The sequence below is a fragment of the Myripristis murdjan genome, chromosome 7 (genome assembly GCF_902150065.1).
Source record: "Myripristis murdjan chromosome 7, fMyrMur1.1, whole genome shotgun sequence".
Classification (NCBI taxonomy): Eukaryota; Metazoa; Chordata; class Actinopteri; order Holocentriformes; family Holocentridae; genus Myripristis; species Myripristis murdjan.
The window spans coordinates 13,835,349-13,853,644 of record NC_043986.1 but is presented as its reverse complement, the minus strand read 5'-3'; positions in this window follow the sequence as shown (position 1 = coordinate 13,853,644).

Genomic DNA, 18,296 nt, shown 5'->3' with positions numbered 1-18,296 from the left:
TTTCGGTGGACCATGGCCTATGCTAGATTATAAATAATGTATCACAAAATGTACGAACATGTAATCTATACAAAGTCATCATGACTTCATTAGAATTTTGTTTTGCATGAGCACTGAGTGTTAAAGAAACAATGAGAGAAATGTTTCATTCTTATGCAGGTTTTATCAATTACATCAAGAATCCTGAGCCCTGCAGTGTCGATCACTAATGAGCTATTTCTAGTCTGAATGGACAGCAAGAATCTGCCACTCTCCCAAATTTAAGAATTTAACAAAACAGCAATCTGACTGTTGAATTAGTCAGTGTAATGTGATAATCTACCTTATTTAATAAAGACCCTCTGACACAGAGAGGTCAGAGCACAGGGCCAGCAGCGGAGCAGCGCTTGTATGGTTGAGTATCGACATGTTTTTTAGAAATTCACACTTGAATATTCTAATTACATATAGATCACTCCTGTTTGAAAACATGGGCTGGTTTACAAAGTTGCATTTCTGGTGCTGTTTGGTTGTTAGATGCCATATTCTCGTTTTTCTGCAGCTATCAAACCAAAGGTTAATCCACTGTCATCACTAAGAGATATTCTCCGTAAAGCTACAATGGTGTTGAATGGGAAAAAAAAAAAACATTCAGTGATCTAAAATAGAAATATCAGCTGTGAGGTTTCAAAGTCAACCCTTAAAAGTTAAAGATCAAAGGCTTTATTGTACACTCGGTGATTCGCAGTAATGTTAAACATAAAGGGTGAAATCCAGCATTGTTAAGGGAGAGCTCACTTCTTCCTCTCATTGCACTTCATTAGAGCTGCAGCTGCTCTGGGCGTGTGTCACGTTTGACAAGTTTACCAACCGAAAAACAGAATTCTTTTTGGTGAACTCCTGTTTTTAAAGAGTGTTTTTGAGGGTGTGATTCAGGATAGAATATTCTTTTAAAAACCTGTTGGTGGGTGAATACTAGCCTTCCTCCTCTTCAATCTGCCACCCTGTTGCCAAAAAAAAAAGAGAGAAGCATTCGAATTACCACCATTTTTCACACCTCTACAGTATAAAATGTTTCTATTTTACATTTCTGCAAACCAACAAATGTGATGAAATGTCAATGTTTATGAACCAAAAACACTTTGAATATGAACATGTACACATAAAGCCAATATGCTGTTTCCTGAATCAGCATCATGTGACGGTTAACGAACATGAGCTTACATTAACCCATTAGCTACTTTAGCCACTTTTGATTACTCTGATAGCTTCATTAGCCACAAAAATGAATTGGCTGAGGTTAGGAAAGGGTCATGGTTAAGGTTGGGAAAATGATAATCATGGTTAAAGATCAGGAAAAAGGTCATGATTCCATTACAAATCATTAGCCAACATGGGACTTGAACCCCAGCAGCAAAGTCCTGTTGATTGTGCCATCCACCAGCCCACCTCCCTCCTAACTCACATGTATACTACGTCACAAAGCTTGAAAATGTGACATTTCGGCGTCTCATTGGTTTGCAGAAGTTGCCATATTTTTTCCTGGTGACTGGGCTGTGACTAAAGACATAACCAGTGGTCCAAGGGTAGGGAGTGGCTTGGTAGATGGTTGCACAAATACTGCCAGGTCTAATTTTGCACAAGCTCCTCAGCATGGGGGGTTGGAGGTAAATAAAAGAAGAGGAATAGAACAGAGCAAAGACACAGACAGTTCATTATGTTGGTGTTGCGTCTGTATGTAAAGTATAAATTGTCAATAAAGCAATGTAAGTCTGCGTGACAGATGGATATGATAGTGGGTGAGCATGCTGGGAGGTTCGTATGGCTACTTCCAGGGGGCTGGGCATGCTGCTGTGCAGTTGGCTCCTTATCTATCATCTGTAAGCGTACATGAGAGTGCACTGAGACATGCTTTTGTCAAGAAAGATACTGTATATATGTGTCTATAATTAAGCTACATGTGTTTATAGAAGAGAATGCCATATTAATGCTCACCTCCATGTGTTTATCAATAGGGATGTGCTATAAATCACCTCATAGCCTTATTAGACACATAAGCAGAGCAACCTAGAATGCATTTTGCTTAATAATGCAAACTTGTCACTCATCATTTGAGGCATTCCCCATTCCATCTGCTGCTGAGGAGACACATGATCTCCAGCTAGTTGCATAAAATGAGAATGCAATTCAAACAATTTTTTAGTTAGAGCTGTTATAGACAACTGATAATACTTGTTGCATAGTAGTTACACTGAGAGAGATTTACATAGCCAGATACACTCTGAACTGTGATGCGTAAGGCTTAGATCAGCCTTAACATGTATGCAACTAGTCCCTGGTTTATACCCTCTCTGGCCCTTCCAGCCAGCAATAATTCAGTATCATGCCACTTATTTAGCAGCACTGTCACTGGATTATTGTCTGGTTAAAGCAGATTTGGAAACGTATGTGAATTCAGAAATAACCTATACTGCATGAGCCGCCAAACAACATGGAAACCTAATATAGGAAAAGGATGATGGAAGCTTCATTTAGGTGCCATAAACGCATCACTGTCACTCATGTGGGTTATATCATCCCTTCAGCTGTTTTTTTAGACGACAGAGTGAATAAGAGACAATGGCTTGCAGGTAAGCTTGTTTCTCAGGTGATAAGACACAACTTAAAGTAACTTCATGAGACTGACTGAATTAAAAATGGGATACTGAGAGTTATGAGGGGTTACAGATACAACGTTTATTATCATTGTGCACATGCACAATACAGTTGGAGAGTAAAAGACACCCTCAAAAATCCACTGCCATTTACTGTTATGTTGTGCATGTACAAGACAATGCAAAATCACTTGAAAATACCACTTGAAGATTAGTTATAGTTCCATGAATTTCAAACTCACATTTCAAAGCCTTGTAATTATATGCTTTCTGCAGTGGTTGGGAACTGAGCTCTGTCTTTCCCTTTAATGGTTCTGAACAGACAAAGGCCCCAAGCACAGATTTGATTACAGCTCATCACACTGTTAATTTCATTCTTATTTGCTGAAAAAAAGAAACATGTTTGAATGAGGTTTACAACTTGTGGGAGAACATCTAGATTATGTTATGCAAGAGTAAACTGATTAATGGAAACAAAATGTTTGACTCAAAATGATTTCTTTTCCAAATCAAAGAGCAATGCCCGATATCAATCAGCATCCCTGTGGCTGAAATTATAAACACAAAACAATTTGATGACAGAGAAGGTGCTGTCCACTCCTCACTTCTTGCCCCTGAGCTCAAATGAGCATGCAGAGGAGCAACATCAAAGCTGATGCCTGCAACCAAAGCATTTTATTGGCTTTCCTTTTGATCTGAAGGAGGGGGAAAAGGAGTGCTCTGGCCTAACTGTGTAATTCAAATTTAAATGTGACTTCATGTGTGCCCGTATTTAAAAAAAATAAAAATAAAATAATAACAAAGAAATAGGTTTTGTTGATTTTCCTCATAGGATGGAAAAAAACAACTTCAAAGTGAACCCACCATGGCAACATAAATGGAGAAAATAGTTGTAAACTTCAGGGGACGTGACTATACATGGTGTGAATCAAATTAGCTGTCCATCATTACTGTGACAGATTCCTGGTTTTATGTTTTGTGGCATTACGTCATGTTATACGTTTTTAACTCTCAAACTGTGCCAAAAAAGGTGATGGAGTAAATCAACTGGAAAATGATTAATTGAATTTCATCAATTCTAATTAACTATATCAGATTCAGAAATATGATCACCACTACAAAAACCTCCATCTTAAATAGTCATTTAGTCTCAATTTCAATCTTAAGAGCTTCTTCTTTTTTAAAGCAAGTGAAGAAATTTACCAGTGGAATGAGGTAATCTCCCTCGTTAAAGGATTTTTTTTGAAGAAGAAGAAGAAGAAGAAGTATTAATATGTTGAAACAAGGCAAAAGAAGGCACGAGGTGTAAAGAAATGTACACCTGACTCAAAAAAAAAAAAAAAAAAAAAAAAAAAAATCTGTGAACTAGTTAATTAGAATTGGAAACAAGGGGTTATCTCATGCCACAGACTTGCCACTGTTGCAAGTCTTCATTTTATTAGAACTTTATTTTGGTTCTATTTTGGAACAATCTTGCAAGTACAGTTCACAGCAACTTGATTTACTGTACTTAATAATAATAAGTGCTTTACAATAAAATAAAAAATAAAAGAATAAAAATGCAGCACATTAGAACAAGAGCAAATAAAAAAAAACAATAAAATTAGAAAATAAAAAGACAGTAGATGATGAAATATATAAGTAAAAACAGAGACTAGTAAGAATAATAAAATATGAAAGAATCATTTTTAACATTAATCAAAAGCCTAATTAAATAAATGTTTTTAGCTGTCATTTAAAAATGTCCACAGAGCCCGCATCTCTTACGGCTCTTGTCAGGGTTTTTCTATAGTTTTGGAGCATAGTTTTAAAAAAAGCTGTGCTGCCTATTTTCTTGTTTGTATAATTGTGTGTATTTAAAAACCAATGCACTGTAAGATGGTCCCAAACCACTAAGAAAAAATAAGTTACAATAAGTACAAGAACCTTAAAATCAATTCCAAAAAACCAAAACCAGGTAATGTGCTCTCTTTTGCTTCATTTTGGTTAAAAGTCTAGCAGCACAGTTCTGAATTAACTGAGGTTTACCAATTGAGTGTTTCAGAGTCCTGTAAAAAAGAGTGTTACAGCATTCTAATGTATTTGAAATAAAACCATGGATATGTTTTTCAGCATCTTTATGGGAAGGGAATGGCCACACTTGTAGCTCTATATCTAAAACAATGTCCAGCATGTTACTTCTGATTTAATCTCAGGAGGACGATGCTCAAGTCTGCAAGAGAGTATATATCTTTTAGCTTGAGAACAAATTAGAGTATTTCAGGTTTTTCTTCATTTAGTTTCAAAAAGTTATTGCTGATTCAGTTTTTAACTGCTGCGATCCCAGTTGTAATGGAATGCAAGGCATTGTCATCAAGTTCGGGCGAAATATATACCTGTGTGTCATCAGCGTAACTATGAAAATTGTGTTTATGTTCCCTCATGATACTACCTAAAGGAAGCACATATAGTGAAAATTGGAGAGGACAAAGACAGCTTCCCTGAGCAATGCTGAAGGGTAAATCATATTTTCCTGATACATGATCTCTAATAGTAAAAAAAAAAAAAAAAAATCCTCTCTGAGATGTAAGATCTGAAGCATGCAATTTAAATGACTGCAGAGAGCATGACCCAGTTCTCAAGGTGATCGATATGAATATCACGATCAATTGTGTCAGTTGCATAACATAGATCCAGTAGTACAAGAACAGAGACCTTACTGGCATTAGTGCTTTTCAGATGTCACTGACAACTTTAACATGGGCCGTCTTTGTGCTGTGGTTAGTCCTGAAACCTGATTGAAACATTTTTTTGATTTCGTTAAAAACTACTTTTTCAAGTACCTTGCTTCAAAAATAAAGATTTGATATAGGCCTATAAGTACTTAAAACTTGTTTTTCTCAGTAAGGGTTTTACAGCTGAAGTTTTGAAGGCATCTGGTATCTGACAGAGTTAAAAACACAATTAAAATATACATTTTTAAAAAAGGTGTACTGGTGACAGGGTAGAGGATTTACTCTTTAAAACAATCTTGCAGAGTTCATGGTCTGATATTTTTGTGATTTTGACATTACTACCTTTTTTATTTAGGTTGACTATCATAGCTGTGAGCATTTTTAACAATCTCTCTTGTAATGGTGGACTCACGACTTGTACTGTACTAGCAGGCTACTTGGAAAGCTCTGGTTGTTATGCCATCATGGTAAGCTGTGCAACACAGGCTCTCTGTATTCTTCACAATCAGCGTGTTGATCTCTTTATTTTATGGTCGTGTCGGGGTTCATTTTCATTCTGCTCTAGCAAAAATTTACAATCAGTTAATGTCAAACGGTTCCTTAACCTGGCCTCGATCTGTCAAGAAAGGCCAAATTAGCACCTAATTCGAGAGCTGTAGCTTTGAGGACAGGTGTGAACAGACAGGTTGAGTCAGAGTTCCCTGCTGAAGAAGAGGCTGTGTACAATAAACACTTCAAACAATGAATCATGCTGGACAGCAGTAATTTTTTGAAATGAAATATTTAGCCATGTAGCTGACTGCATTCCTAATAGTATAGCATGTAGTCTACAAACTGATTTAATGGGAATCACAGCTTTATGGCATGATTACCAGTTTTACTGCAATACACTATATGGACAAAAGTATTAGGACACGCCTCTTAATCATTGAATTCAGGTGTTTCATCCAGTCCCATTGCCACAGATGTATAAAATCAAGCATCTAGCGACGCAATCAGCCGTTACAGACATTTGTGAAAGAATGACAAGGTACTGTAATAGTAATGTAATAGGATGCCACTGTTGCAACAAGTCAGTTGGTGAAATTTCTCTCCCCCTAGATATTCCACCATCAACTGTAAGTAGTATTATTGCAAAGTGCAAGTGTTTAGGAACCACAGCAACTCAGCCACCAAGTCGCAGACCACATAACGTTACAGAGCGGGTCGGCGAGTGCTGAGGCAAAAGTGGCCAACACTCTGCTGACTCAATAACTGCAGAGCTCCAAACCTCCTCTGGCATTAACATCAGCACAAAAACTGTACACCGGGAGCTTCATGGCATGGGTTTCCATGGACGAGCAGCTCCACGCAAGCCTTACATCACCAAGCACAATGGCAAGTGTCAGATGGAGCGGTGTAAAGCACGCTGCCACTGGACTCTGGAGCAGTGGAAGCGTGTTCTGTGGAGTGATGAATCACGCTTCTCTATATGACAGTCTGATGAACGAGTCTGGGTTTGGTGAATGCCAGGAGAACGTTCCCTGCCTGACTGCACTGTTCCGACTGTAAAGTTTGGTGGAGGAGGGATGATGCTATGGGCTTGTTTTTCTGGGGTTGGCCTCGGTCCCTTAGTTCCAGTGAGGGGAAATCTTAATGCTTCAGCTTATTAAGACATTTTGGACAATTCTCTGCTTCCAACTTTGTGGGAACAGTTTGGGGAAGGCCCTTTTCTGTTCCAGCATGACTGTGCCCCAGTGCACAAAGCAAGCTCCATAAAGGCATGGTTGGCTGAGTTTGGTGTGGGAGAACTTGACTGACCCACACAGAGCCCTGACCTAAACCCCATCCAACACCTTTGGGATGAACTAGAACGGAGATTTCAAGCCAGGCCCTCTCGTCCTACATTAGTGTCTGACCTCACAAATGCTCTTCTAGATGAAAGGGCAAAACTTTCCACAGGCACACTCCAAAATCTTGTAGAAAGCCTTTCCAGAAGAGAGGAAGCTGTTCTAGCTGCAAATGAGGGACCAACTCCATATAAATGCCTATGGATTTAGAATGGGATGTCAGAAAAGCTCCTGTAGATGCAATGTGTATGTAGCCAAATACTTTTGTCCATATAGTGTATAATGCTATATAAATAAACTTGCCTTGACTTTAAACCAGGATGAAATATTCAATGACACATGAATCACAGTTTTTGAGGTACATACTGTCTAGCGTCAGGCAAGTTTAGTCCACATCAACCATGTCTCACTGGGTTTACCGTCTTTTTAAGTCCTCAGTTTATACAAACTGGCTAACACAAGGGGAATACCCTACCACCCCACACTTAAGTATTGAATTTTCAGTCAATATGCAATTCAGTAGGTTTTGTTTAAAAATGTGACATGGCAGCTCTCTCCTGTCGGCGGATGTGTACTTGTACTTTATTAACCCAGAAACTCTGGATACAGCGCCTGCAGCAGCCTTATTCATCTCTGTCAGCCGCGCTCAATTTGTTTAGTTGTGACATTTACGATCGGTTGTCTCCAGAGCGCAGAACAAATGCAGTATGCTTGACTAGCTGAGACATTTTAAAGTAAAAAATAAAAAATGCTGCACTACAGAAAGGGACATGCCCACTCCCAATAATGGACCCGTCTGTATGCGTGCTTGGTAGATATGCATCACTGTGTTGAAAGATTGTTAGTGTCATTCAAAGGGAACTCAGCTCTTCTGTTCAGGCCAAAGTTTTCAGATCTCCTGTCCTCCCACTGTTGATAAATCAGTATCTTCTGTTTTTTAAACAGGGATTTAAACCTTAATATATGGATTAAAATGTATATAGATAAACCCATGCCCTTCCATTATTTCAGATTAACTGTTGTCAGTCAGATCTTGTATAGAGATCATGTAGCGCTCCAACAAGCAATATGGACTCACTGACTCTGAATGATGTCCACAGAAAGAGACCAAAGCAGACTGTAGCACATACAACGAGTAAAGTACCTCTGATGTATTTCTTGTGTTTGGGAGCACCAGAGGGATTGGAGAGTTGTTTCCCCCAGCAGGGGCTAATGATGCCTGATGGCTTGTGGACTGATTATTCAGCTGCCCAGTGCCAGGGCTAAAAGCTGATCATTACAGGGCCCTCTGCTCTCTCAGTGCTAAAGCCATGGCTCAGAAAATGAGCTGTCACCAGTATGGGGAGGGGACGCAGCACACCGGGCGCTATAGTGACCCTGCTCATTCTCGATGCCACTACTTTAGAAAGCCATACAGATCAGTGTCGCCGGAGTAAACACCGATTTTCATAGCTTCAGTTTACGTCAGGGCTAAGTACAAGGGATGTACCCAAATCTCAATATCATATTCAGCAAAGCATGACTAATGCCTTTTAAATACGTTCCTGATTATTTTTTTTCAATATTATTCAGACATTTTAATAGCATGCCTGGAGGAATGATATCCAACTGAGAACATCCTGCCTAGAAAGCTGAGCTCGGTTTGTGTTTCTCAGTGGCTGCAATACTAAGAGAGACATTTTGTTTTTACACTTTTTGTTTGCTAAAGAAATATACATATGGATTGCTTATTTTGCATTGGCAAGGCCAGTTTTTCCTTCATATCTTGGCAGGTCTGCTTCTCTGCTTTGCTGGATGAGTTGGTTTTAATGGGAGTGGATGTGGACTGAGTCTGTTCTGCTGTGTCCCCATCATGCTATTGGTCCTCTCAAAACGCAGCTTACAGGAGTTCGACTCAGGCCACAGTAGCCAAAGATAAAAACTATTCCTCTAGGGAAGCTTTTAATTTTTTCCTTTTTATTCATAGCACAATATGCAAATTAACCAAAAAGTAGGCTGGAATTGTATCATTGCATAAGGTAGCTCATAACAAAAATGTTTAAGGTTATTGTATGAGAGGAAAATATTTGAATTTATCTCTTTTTAGTTTATAATTGACTTACATAACATTTAGGCATGTAGATGATTGCTTGTTAAATACAACTTTGAAAAACAATCTGTTTTGCACTTTATTATTATTTATACTAATGCTTCAATATTCTAACAATAGCACTGGCAAGGAAGAAAACTAAAAACTTTCACCTTTCTAGTACGCTCCACCTATTCTATTCTATCTTTTTTTAAAACATAATTACACATAAAAATAATTTGGCTGATTAAACAAATACATACTGATGTACATATGGCTTCTCAACACATCCCTAGGTGCTGTAGAATGGATATGTTACATTATAAGCCTATTCGTTTCAGCATAAAGTAGTATTCATATCTATTTTTTTCCCCCAATGCTGACAGCATTTAGGAGTAAGCATAAAATACATCTAGATTTTTTGCCCCCAGTGAAGTGATTTTCCTCAACATAGTGGAAATGGCTGAGAACTTTATGAAGTGACTGTGGTAAAGGTAAGAACTGTGGGACAGTCTAACTACAGCTTGTGAACACTGCCAGTTTTTCTCCCAACCAGAGGATCAGGGTTTTTTTGTTGTTGTTGTTGTTTGTTTGTTGTTTCTTTTGTTTTGTTTCTTTTGTATTCGTAAATGGGTTTAAATGGAAGATCATGATAAAAAATACTTGTGATAAAGTATGCACACAAAGACAGAAAGATTTTTTGCCAGGGTTTTCAGCTCTGACCCAGGATGACTTTGACAGATGATGAAATTTACATGTGAGGACCAGAAGAGAAAGCTGTGGGCTAATAGGGCAGTTATTATCCCTGTGTGGATTGTTGGTGCAGGACAGTAAAATTGTACAGCCCATTGTGCACAATAATTTCCTCCACATGTTGGAGCATACCATCAACTCAGTGAATTTGTCTTCATTTAAACAGCAAGGCGGAGGGACATTGCATAAGCAGTGGAGCAAATGCACTGCAGCAGCAGATATTAGCTTGCCTTATCATCATAAAAACACTATGTAAGTATGCAAAAGTTAACTGTTGTGTACTGTTTGCACTGCGTGTTCTGCATTCTCATGCACTATGTGGTGCCCAATTATCGCATTAATACTGATGTGTATTACCTTTAGTGAGGACAAATTCAAATCCAGAAGTCAAATCACTCTGCTGGCTCCATTCATCTTGATGGCCAGTTTCCACCGGGACTGGTTATGACACACTTCAGGTTCAGGTTCATGTTATTTTTATCACCAGTGCAGTATTGATTGATTCATAAAGGCTACTGGTTGATGAAAAATGGCAAATAAATAAATAAATGAATACATAAATAAAATACTGAAGAACACTCAAATCAATTACATAATCAAACTGGATAAGTTTGGGATTTTTAATAGTCAATAAACTTTCAGGGTAAGGAAAATCCATCATCCTAAACTGTTGGGTTCATTTATACTGCAGCTCATGCCGAAGACTCTGTCGTGTTGATAGTGTCATTAGAAGAAGAGGATCGAAGAGGAGGGGAAAAAGTGCCCTATGATGATATTGACCATCTTGTTTGAGCACTGTAGTGTCCTGTATGATGTGTACAATATAAGTTCCTAATCACAGGAGCGAACCTGGCATGATTAGCTACCAGAGCTGTCCTTGTTTGGCTCAGCCTTTGTACCTGTAATAGATTTGTTGCCATGGATCTCAAGAAACGTTAGTTAATATGACTCTTCTGGAGACAATTGGGCCCCAGTGGAATGATGAACCACCTGATTGTGGTCGCTCTAACAACAAAAAATCCCCTTGTGTCAAATGATCTGACATGACGAGAGCCGCTGAGATCCTAAATGTCAACGTAGTATTGCGGGTGACAGTAATGATTTTCGTTTCATAATGGCATGTGAAGTTCTCAGTGTTGCCAACAAGAGATTCGCGCCATTACTCAAATTGGAAATCCATGTTCAGGGTGGCCATAATTTTTCTCAGGCCTAACAGACCTTAAAATGTTCAATCAATTATACAAGAAGTGTATCCACATTAATATCCCTATTATAGCTACTGAGTCATGGTCTGCCAGCACTATTATATAATTTTATATCAGTGATATGGGCATGCCACTGATTAGTCACTCTGGCAATGAGATATTTACTGTTATTCACTAGAGGGGTTACAAAGAACTTTCAGAGTGAATGTTGGATTGAAAAAAAATTAAGATGAGAGAAATGAATTATTAAAAAAATAGAAACAAGAAAAAAAAATTAAGAAGTGATGAACACTTGATGACTTAGCTGTGTTTTCTTTCCAGTAAGCTTAGCATATACAGCTCATCCTTTTACATAAGGCCTTGAATGAGGACTTACTCATTCATGTTGTGTGAATGAGTAAGTCCTTCTTGTAACTTGGTATTCACTCTTGTCCTTATAGGATAATTCATTGCTTTTGCAACAGAGTACTGTTTGAATTATAATGAAGGAAAGAGCGCAGTGGCGAGTGCAGCACCATAATGAAGGAAAGGATGCAGTGGTGAGTGCAGCACCTGTGTGCCATTTCTCATCATTGTTTTCTAGCACCAGTGTCATTGACTGCTTTACTGCCTTATGGCAGTCCACTGAATTGCTAAAGCTGTGGCCTGTTTGAATCAGCAAGGAAATGACTGCATTTGTTATCTGCGAAAAAGAGGCACACAGGACCAAATTGAAAGAGTAATGGGTGTGACGTCAGGAATGAAATCTGGCACAAAAAGGCTCAACATCAATTCATCAGGAACCATTTCTTGACCATTAGCTGGGCTAAAAGGGGATGCTGGGATGCAGATGGAGTTTTCCATTCTGATGGAATCCTGCACCATTTCCTCCTTGTGACACCTGAAAGAACGGGCAGCCAAACTTTTCAAGTTAAGATTGATAACATCTATCTATCTATCTATCTATCTATCTATCTATCTATCTATCTATCTATCTGTGTATCCAAAGTAGTATTGTATATCATGACTAGCAGTGTTTTGCTGATTGTTATACCACAAATTTATTGATATTTATTTCTTTTCCCATTTACAGTATATGCAACTATATGTCTTTTTTGCAGCCAATACTGATATCCACCCATAACAGCCAAAACTGATACTTGCTTTTTTGTAAGAATACCCAACATTGCAGGAACAAAACAGGTTAAGGTTTTCACACAAGCCTAAGATAAAGGTAAGCACTGTATAAAATTCATAATACCCTTGAGGATAGTCTTTACTGTGATTCTGGGTATTTGCAAGATGCATATATTGATTCCACCATAAACATGATCGCAGTGAAGAATGTCCTCTCAAATATTATTGCCAGCACAGATTACATGCAGTAGTGGTACAGATATATCCAAACATTCCTTGTACCTGTGCAAATCTTGATCAAAAGGCTTTATAAGTAGCTATCCCTAATAGGCTGTATGCAGAGTAATGCATAACATAATTTATGTCAGTAAAGAAAATGTCTTGGTGGACAAACTTTCTGCTGCAAAGTAAAGAGTTTTTCTATTCTATTTCTGCTGAAAAGTAAAGCAAGAGTTTTTATATGCCATTTCCCTCACTCTCTCCACCCACACACCATGACCAAGAACAATAGCACTGTTAATGGAAACATTAAACTGAACATGACTGGTTCCCGCAGAACAAAGAAATGTTAATGTAGAAAGAACATTGACGACACTCAATCAATTCTTTTTCTTTACTTGGTGAGCATCTGGCCTCAGGGCTCAAGTCAAGGCAATTCTTTTGGGTGTGAAAACAAAGGCAGAGTCCACAGTTCCCAGAGGCAAAGTAATCTGGACCCTGTTTTCTCTATTGTGATTAAACCAGGATGCTGTTGCCAGCAACCTTTTGAATTTCTGTATGTGCTGAAAGACAGCGACCTCACTGACTAGCAATCAAATATTCACAACTTTAGGTTCAGTATGTGACAGTAAAACCTGTTTTATTGTGCAGTATTTTAACTGTCTTGAGCTTTGACTCACTATTTGTGCCATAGTAGCTGTATGAGCCTACACATTTTCTCTTTTTTTGCATAACTACAGTGGACAAGAAAATTACAGAGGATTAATGCTTCATTGTTCATTATTCAGTTCAAGTGACACATCCCCACTTATTCAGGCCCTTAATTACAGTTTACTCTATAGCATGTGGGTGTTTGAGACTGCTGAGATTGTAGCCAGTAGAGAGGAGAATGACTGAAAGTGAGGATAAAGACACCAACAGAGTGTCATAGCCAGGGTAACTATACTCACAAAGTGTATCCCTTGACAACTGTTTAACATTAGCATTTCCCGAAGAGTGGTTGGTTTTGTGGCTCAAGATGTTCACAGCGATAACTAAGGCAATACTGTGCAAGTGGCCTTGCGAGGTCACGACAGGGTCACACCACAGAGAGAATCATCAGCTCCGGCAAAGAAAGCAAGCAAACAAAAATATATTCTTTTGCCTGCCTGTGCCATTTAGTGTCACTCTGATTTCTGATTATCCCCGTTGTGTTTTATTTATTCTGCACAAAAGAACATTGTCACTGTCCTCTCCTCTCTTCAGCTGATCTCATGCGGTCTATCCACTATTTAATGACCGGCTGAGTTCTTATGAGGAAGCACTTCATTACCGCATGGTACAGCAAGCAGGTGAAACAGCACGGCAAGGAGAGCTCCGTCTTGCGCAAGAAGAAGGTCAAGATTTGATCATGCTGACATCAAAAAGCCAGGCGCTTTGTGTTTATGCACGTTTTGAGTGTATGCTCAAATGTGTGCGTGTGTGTGTGCTGGGCAAGTCTCTGAGTTCCCTAATTATCCATGGTCCGTGCACAAACACACCACTGAGTTTGGATATTATATGGCAAGTGGTGGTATGGTGCTTAGCTTGTGACGCACATATACAATAGTAGCTTCTGGATGCATTCATCTATAGTGGTCTTTATAAATTAATGTTGATGTTTTAAGCATATACATATATGGTGAGTTCGTCTGATAAGATAGGAGACACATGCCTTACTGAGACTATGCAGGTTCAGGTGTTTTCAAAATGTGGAAATCAGTTGTGTGAAATCAAAAGGAAAAGATAACAAAAACAAAAATAAATAAATTAATTGCAAATGAGAACAGCAATCCCATGTGAATTTATAATTATCCACGTTGGATGAGTTAAGAGCAACTGCCAAAAAATGATTCCCGCTAAACAGGGGAACTCAGAACAAAACATAACACATGTAAAATGCATTTCATATCTGTTTGTAATGAACAATATAATGGCTCCTCACATTCCCCAGACTGGAAAACTGTTTCACCTAATCCATCTGGTCACTGCACTGTGAAGTTTTGTTGATTTCACTTTGATTTATAGTGCTGCTGGCAATGAAATTCCTATTTTTTATAGTACCAATGGGGCAGTTAGTTTAAAGAATTGAGCTCATCTCTACTCTGTTGTACTTTTATCACATGATAGGTGAAGGCAGCCGTACTGAACCAAGCCACCACTCTCCTCAGATCTTTGACGATGCACCAGGTCAACATGGGAGGCACATCTTTACCAGCAGCAGCACCTCTAATCATCACACATATGTAGGGACAATTAGGATTATTCAAGCGGTAAAGTGTCAAACCCGGGTGGTTACTGCAAGCCAACACAAATGTAAGCTACTTTGGTGGCTGTAATGCAATACACTTCCACATTAACAAAAAAAGGGGCACGAAATCAAAACAGATGGCTACTTGCCAAAATGTGTTGACATTAACACAAAAGGTTAAGTTAAACATGTATCCAATTTAATACATGAAAAAGCAGTTTGACATTTCATTAAGGGTTCAAAATGACAGCTCCCCATTTCAATGACAAGGCAATTAGAGTTCGAGTTAATTTGCATTTGCAGCACTTTAGCTCTCGTTTTTTTTTTTTTTTTTTTTTTTTTTTTAAGTCAAGCCCGTTTTCAATTAATTAAAAGTCCATAAGGGAAATAACAGTGATGTTTTAGGGTGAAACCTCATCACACTTAAATATTATATAAATGTAGAGTAATGTCATATGGAGAATATGAACATAAATAGACTGAATGGAGGGTAAATTCTGTCCACACTGTAAAAGACATAAAACAGAGCTGCGTTTTGAGGTGTGATGAGCTAAAAATTCCCTAAATGCTTATTTTATTAAGTACAAAACTAACATGCCCAAAATGTACAACATTTGGTAATATTCTTTCTTAAGTTACTCTTGAGTTAATTTGAGATACTGGGCAGCAAAAAATCATTAACTTTGACAGTTCAATCTTTTTTTCAATGTGGATAACTATTTTTTAAACCAGAAAAAATAAATCTGAGGCTCTAACTAGAAATGTGATCCTTAAAGAAGACTTGTTGGATTTGACAGGCTTTATGAGTTTCTTTGAATCACAGTCCATTAATATATGAATATCATCATAAATACAGATACAAATCCAGATTTAAGTGCCTGATATTTTGGACACGACAGTAGAATTCTGTTTCTGGGTGAAGTTCTCTTGAATAATTATCACTTTTACCTGGATTGCATAAGAAAAAACAAAATGGCAACCAAACCCAACAAAGATGGAAACTGTATAATAGTAACAAAATGCATGTATGACTAATACTGTGAGAGAAATAATGTGTTTCTGATGGAAATCTTCCTTTAATTTGGTTAATTATTTGCTTTATGTTGCAATTTTAGGGTATTGAGGTGATGAATAATCTTGATTTGGCTCAGTCAGAGTGACATACGAGTGAAACAGAAGAATGAGTCTAAATTGCTACATAGCCAATATTTACAAGAAGTGGCCAGGGAAAGAGCCACAGCATCATGACAGATGTAAAAAAATAAATAAATAAATAAATAAATAAATATTCCCATGACCATGAAATGAGGAGGGCTTGGGTCAGTGGGATGTTATTAAGGGAGAAGATGACTCTGCTGCTCCAACAAGTGGAAATGTCACTATAGAGAGCAGTCATCATTGTCCATGTGTGTATGTGAAATAGCTGGAAAACGTATAAAAGGTGTGGATTCAATGATGAGGTGAGAGCAAAGAGGGGAATTCTCTTAAGGAAACGGGTAGCAAAGGTGGAGGGAATCTAAAGGAATAATAAGGCAGTGGGTTTTAAAAAATAAAGGAGCAGTTCATCTCCCCCCACCGCCAAAACACTTTAGTTTTGATTTTTATGTTATGTTTATGTTAGTTGTAGTTGCCGTTTTTCATTCACCCATCCACCAAAGACAACTACAAAAGATGTGTGTTTTTGTATCATTAACTGGAAAAATTCAACTGGACACAGTAACAGCAGTATATAAAATGTATATATGTGCACAAATTTGTCTACACAAGATGCAGCCTTAAGTGCAAAATGTGCTTCAGAGGTAGTGCAGGTAGTGTGCTAGGTAAAAGTGATGGAACAAATTATTATGAACTAATCAATCTGAGTTTGGTGTATACTGGGAAAATATATTTGAACCTCTCTACTCACAATCAGAAACCTCAGCAAAGCATTGTTTGAGATCCCTGAAAGACGTTGGGCTGCCCATTCTCTTTCCTTCTCTTTCCCCTGCACTCTCACTCATTCAAGCAATAAGCACCGGAATGGAGTGACAAAAGGATATTAGCCATCTGCTGGTGTTAAAAAAAAAAAAAAAAAAGATTTCATATCTCATATCCACCTATGTATGTATGAAATAAATTGACCTTTTCTCTTTAATTTTAGTTCATTTTTGTTTTTTGTTTTGTTTTGTTTTTTTTACTTCAGTCAATAAAAATGTTTTTTCATGTCAAGTTTTAATAACCTTGCCGCTTGGAAGCTTCACTGTATGTGTTAATCAGCACTTAGGTCCAGAGAGGCATAACTCAAAATCTATTTGATGACAGCAAATAACGCACTTGTTTTAAATTTTGGCTTCAAGACATGTGAAATATGCCTCATCAGGACATGACTAATGAGCCATATTTCTTATTCCTCTGATGCCAGAGATCGGGGATTAGGAGACAAATAGAAGAGACTTAATTTGGTCAAGGTTTGTTTTTTCTTTTCCAGCTCAAAACTGTCCAGCTCGACTGAACTTGGCTAATTTCATTCCTTCCAATGAAAAGAATTTAGCAGCATTTTTTAATTCATTTATTTTCATGATGACGTTGGGTGTTAGGGATGGTTGTTGGTGCACCACACTCAGACAGCAAATTGTGAATAGCAGCAGATTGACATCCAAGAGGAGGACATGAGCCATCAATACAAGCTCCACTGTGGCTTAACAGCCCTCCAGTCCACAATCAGACAAGGAGGAAAGGGTTATGGCACCATTTGAAAAGAGCACAAACTGCGAGGTCATTTACAAAGGGAAATAACCATTGACGTTTTTGTGGATAATTATTGTAATTCACTTCAAATATTAGCTATTAGTGGTGTAGTGTGAGGGTAACTGTGGCTGGTTATTATAAGCTTACTTATCGCACATTTGTTTCTAGCTGAAAGGCCCAATCACATCTGAATAACATCTACAATGCCCATTTTCCATCGAAACAGCCAGTATGACTAAACTGCAATTCTGTCGGTATAAAAGCCTCTACAATGACGTCTGCCCTCAGAGCAATTGACACAGTGCAGATGCATGCTTTTAAAAAAATTAACCCCATGATGAAATCCGGTTTCATAACCTGGAAGCTTTTGTTAATCCATTACTGATTGTTTTCATCCTCCATACTGTAATTAGCTATAAACAAAAAGGTCTGGGTAATAAATGTTGTGGGATATTGTATTTATTTTTTTTTTCAGGAGGTTTTGTTAAACAGCCACAATGCCCAGCAATCATGCGAGCTGGGTCAGGAACAATTAGCTGCATGAGTCCATTTTGATCAGCATCACTGGCTTAACAGACAGGAGAAACTTTCACACGGCACGGATGTGTGATTAAGGTTACAGATGTTTTCTATTTTTGAGTTGTTTTTTTAATGCCTTTGATGACATGTTTTAATAATGATGAATTTGTCAAGAAGATCGAAGATAATCTAGCAAGCTGTTCTAGTTTACTATGTATTCTATTTAGTGATTTGACTTACCAAA